This window comes from Chiloscyllium plagiosum, unplaced genomic scaffold, assembly GCF_037043375.1.
Source record: "Chiloscyllium plagiosum isolate Xiang-an unplaced genomic scaffold, Cpla_swu_hap1 HiC_scaffold_35, whole genome shotgun sequence".
Taxonomy (NCBI): Eukaryota; Metazoa; Chordata; class Chondrichthyes; order Orectolobiformes; family Hemiscylliidae; genus Chiloscyllium; species Chiloscyllium plagiosum.
In genome coordinates, this window is record NW_028270173.1 from 37,795,554 (window position 1) to 37,800,818 (window position 5,265).

The 5,265-nt window shown below is 37.5% G+C and overlaps 1 pseudogene; it reads right to left on the minus strand.

The window, feature by feature from the left end:
• Positions 1-928: 928 nt before the first annotated feature.
• On the minus strand, positions 929-4,985 carry LOC148140672 (putative G protein-coupled receptor 139; annotated as a pseudogene).
• Between the last annotated feature and the right edge of the window lie 280 nt (positions 4,986-5,265).

Sequence of the window (5,265 nt, forward strand, 5' to 3'; positions counted from 1 at the left end):
TGGAAAAGTACCAGAAGGTTGGAAAACATATTGCTTTTATTCATAAGGGAAGGACACAAAAATAAGTTAACTACATTTTACTAAGCTTATGGTGGGGAAAATTTTGAGTGCAATTTAAATAACATCAGAGCACTGAGAAACGCATAGATTAAGTACATTTGGGATGTTTTCATATTCAGAAAATCATGTCTAACAAATGTATTCTACTTCTTTGAAGCAGTTAATTTAATATCTTTGAGCTTCCAGAAGATATTTGATATTTTTGCACACTCCCATGACCAGATTTATTTTCCTCCTGCCGAATTCAATTGCACGTTCCCAATGTTCAACCAGCAATTTCAAACCCTTCCAAAAAGGAGTAAATACTGCAGTGAGTATCTTAGAACACACTCTGATAGGAAATAATCAGCTTTCTTTGTACAAGTCCCTCATTATCGGAATCGTTCTTTCCCATTAGACGTGCAGAAAATAATAAGAAATGTGTGCATGTAACTTTGTCCGTAAGAGTTGCCAGCTGCATGGATCAGGGTCATACACACCCAGGTACTGCCACTTGTGAGAAAAATTTTAAGGGGAAATCAAGAACGGATTGTTCAGATTTATCCTCAAGATACAGCTGCAAGGGGTAAAACAAGCGTTTCCTTTTCAACATTTGACAGTGGTAGTGACAGGTTTCTTTTGATGTCAAAGGGCAAGATGGGAATTTCTTTTCCTTCCATGATTAATCGTGAGGCGTTGTGAGCTGTGTGGTGAGTCCTCTCCGAAAGTAGTGTGGAACATGGTTACTTTAGAATTAATCAGCATAGCAAACAAATATTAGAAATATTCTGCAAATGCTTATTCCTACTTTCAATAGACATGGGAGTGTGACTTACTATTACTGTTTTCCTAGCATTCCTTCACTTATATAATACACCTCTGAGTATTTTTAATTGTTTTGTTTATTAAGGAATTTGATAAATAACGTAACTGGATGTTTCATCGTGCTCTTGAATTGCTGTCTGAACTTGGATTGGGTCACCACATAAATAAATGCGTTTGTGCAGCAATTTAAACTGGCCAGCATAATTGCAAATTCAGATAACATATATAAAGAATCATTGTAATGTTCTGGGATAATTCCAATGATGTTGTAAAAGCAGAAGTCGACAACGTACACAAGCCACAAAAGAATGAAGCTGCCAGATATTGCAAAGAGTAAAATCATAGACTTCCTTCTGCTCACCATCTCTGGGTCATGGTGATTCTCCCCTTCACAATGAACCCTCAGTCCCTTACGGACCTGGCTGATGACTAAAATATATCAGAGCATTGAATAACAAAATTAAAACATATGGAAGCAATGGAGATAAAAGTTTATCAAACCAGTCAAATGCCATCCAGCCAGGATCAGTGTAGTAGCTTCCTTTCTCATTACAAAACCAGGTAACATTGTTAATTATCTCCCCAGCTTCAAAGGTAAAGTAAAATGGAATGTCCTTTAAACAGATCAAAATGCAAGTTGTTGTTAAAATCACACTTGCGTTTTTCCCAGTACAATATTTTGTTCTCAGCTTCTGACAACAAATGGACACAAATCGATCAAAAGAGAAAGTGACAGTGAACCAGACTGAACATTCTGAGGCTGCATAAAACAGGACAATGATTACACTACAGACAGGAGTGATGTTCAGGAAAGGAACTATGAAAGAATAAGAATTAATCCTCCACAATATGATCCCATTGATGATAACCATTAGATCTGCCATTGCCATGGACACCAGATAGCGAATGGTGCAGGTCGAGAGGCCACATCTTCCACTTGAGATTATTACAATTGCCGTTAAATTAACTGTAAAATACAATGCGTGAATTACAAAATTTGAGAGTGAGGGGAAAGAGGTATCTTGAGGATCAGAAGAAAACTCTCATAAATCAATGCAATAAATGGATCAAAAAAACCTTCACAAATTAACATCTGAAACATGGCAATTGGTGTTGCAACTTAGGAGGACTAAAGATGTGCATATTTACATATAATTTAAAGTCTCAAAGTAATTCAGTAACATCATAAAACAATAAACAATACATGGAGATTTATTTGTATAATAGATGAAATAAACTAAAAATCAGCAATTACAGAAAACTCTTAAAAATCAAACATCACCAGATTATGTCCAAGAGGTTTATTTGGAAGCACTAGCTTTCAGAACATCCCACCTACATCAGATGGTGATGAAGGAGTGGTGTTCTGAAAGCTCGTGCTTCCAAATAAACCTGTTACACTATAACCTGGTATCGTGTGATTTTGAATTTTGTCCACCCCAGTCCAACACCAACATCTCAAAGTCAATAAAACTCTTTGGAATATAATTAATGAAATTTGCACAATTGTGATCTACATGTTGATAAATGAGATGTTGAACAACAGAAATGTTGCAACTTTTTTCCGGGAAAAGGCATAGTTTGAGGCAGATGCAATAAAAGCCTGAATAAATTCTGAATTGTTTGCTAGGGTGGTCACACATAAGATATTTCCAGTTTTGGAACCTCTACTTGAAGCAGTTATCATCACAATGATGTTAATTAAACATGGTTTACATGAAAGACGAATATCTTTAAGCAGATAATGGTTAACATATGAAAGACACTTTAACTTGATGCAGTTGTGGTGAATAGCACAGAATTCAACCAGGGAAAAATTGGAAGGGACATGAATTAATTTACAACAGAATATCGTCATCATTTGGCAAAGTAAAGAGGGGTGAGAGAAATCTCATTTGGAATATTAGCATCGACAGCAATTAAGTTACATGTTCTAATGCTGACTGTTTTATGTCATTCTGAGTAACTTGAATATTAATGCAACATTTTCAGTATCATTTTATTATTTCATGGATCAGATTTTTATTTATTGAATCAATGAACTATTCATTTCTTTACTAATGATTTAACAACATTAATATTTATAGTTCTCAGACTGATTGCTGTGTGTATCAATGGCTGACTTATATCAATATAATTCAATTGCATGCATCTTGTCATAATGAGAGATAATCAGAAAGCCTGCTATGTGTTCAGCCACTGAACCAAAAGGTAATTACTGGTCCATCAAATATCAGTTAGAGAAGTGGACAATTTAACAATCACAATGGAATGTTCAGTTCTATAATGGGTAGATAATGAATGAGAACAGCAATCACAATACAATAATTCGAGGACTGTTCGAAGAAACTGATCATTTACAACCAAAACAATGAAAGTGTTTGCAGTAACTACTTTCAGGCTAAGAACAAGTCGCTGCACAGATGATTTGAATGAAATTAGTCATGCTATGCTACTATTTCCCTGTTAATAAATAGATACCATCTGTTCCTTTTCGTACAGATCAAGTGAAAGTAAATCAATATTGATCAACTTCAAACAACGCGATAATTTCTCTTGGCTATGTATTTCATTGGCCATGTTTTTCCCTTGGCTATCTTTATAAACTCATGAGACCACTCCATGGATTTCAGGAATCTGTCACTGAATGAATCATACGAAAATTGAAGTAACTTGCTCCACTGCAATTAGTGATGCACACTGAGCATTATTCAAAATGACAGACACATGGTCACTAATTTTTTTAGATTAGATTAGATTACAGTGTGGAAACAGGCCCTTCGGCCCAACAAGTCCACACCGACCCGCCGAAGCGAAACCCACCCATACCCCTACATTTACCCCTTACCTAACACTACGGGCAATTTAGCATGGCCAATTCACCTGACCCTGCACATCTTTGGACTGTGGGAGGAAACCGGAGCACCCGGAGGAAACCCACGCAGACACGGGGAGAACGTGCAAACTCCACACAGTCAGTCGCCTGAGGCGGGAATTGAACCCAGGTCTCTGGTGCTGTGAGGCAGCAGTGCTAACCACTGTGCCACCGTGCTGCCCACGAATTGCTCAATTCCCAAGTGGAAATTGGGATTTTAATGTTGAATGCTCAATTCTGGCCACAGACTCAGAATTCTGCACTAAGTTTTTCTCACAATACCTTTTTCTGCACAGTGTTACAAGTCTTGTTCTGCTGTGTACAAACTTTCATTGAAGGTAATACAGTGTTTTAGCTTTTATTAATAGAGGGATCGAGTTCCGGAGCCATGAATGTATGCTACAGCTGTACAAAACTCTGGTGCGCCCGCACTTGGAGTATTGGATACAATTCTGGTCAACGCATTATAAGAAGGATGTGGAACCTTTGGAAAGGGTGCAGAGGAGATTTACTAAGATGTTGCCTGGTATGGGGTGATGGTCTTACGAAGAAAGGCTGAGGGACTTGAGGCTGTTTTCGTTGGAGAGAAGAAGATTGAGAGATGACTTAATAGTGACATATAAGATAATCAGAGGGTTAGATAGGGTGGATAGAGAGAGTCTTTTTCCAAGTATGGTGAAGGCGAGCACGAGGGGGCATAGCTTTAAATTGAGAGGTGATAGATATAGGACAGACTTCAGAGGTAATTTCTTTACTCTGAGAGTAGTAAGGGTATGGAATGCTTTGCCTGCAACGGTAGTAGATTCGCCAACTTTAAGTGCATTTAAGTCGTCATTGGACAAGCATATGGACGTACATGGAATAGTGTAGGTTAGGTGGGCTTCAGATTGGTATGACAGGTCAGCGCAACATTGAGGGCCGAAGGACCTGTACTGCGCTGTAATGTTCTATGTTCTATGTTATAATGTTACAATCGAGAGATTCATGAGTTACAAACAAGCTTGTTGTTCGTCTCAACAATGGATTGAAAAAGCAGATGCAATTCAGGATGCTTCAATGACAATGTGATATCACTGATCAAGTGTCTCCATAATGTATGCTACTACATCATACAACATTATCAGTCATAGTAAACCAGAATCGAGGCAGAGTTGAACAATGTCAATGGTCATAATCACTTACCAGGGACACCAATCACAGAAAGAATTGTGTAGTATATTTTCATTATGCTGTGAAATGTTTTCATATTTTTCCAATCCTCACTTGTGAAGTAATTCCACAGGAATCTCTACGAATGAAGTTCTGAGGTAATGCATGCACAGAGCCTTTAATTTATATCCAGTGATATCTCCTTGATGGATTCAAACATCATTAAACCTTGATGCGCATTGAGAAACAGTTGGCAAATATGTTATAACACCTGAGTAAACTCCCTGTTGTAATGGAATACACCTAGTACTCATTGAATTGTTAAGACATAAGCAGTAATTAATTTTGATCACCTCAATTCACAAGTGGAAATTGGG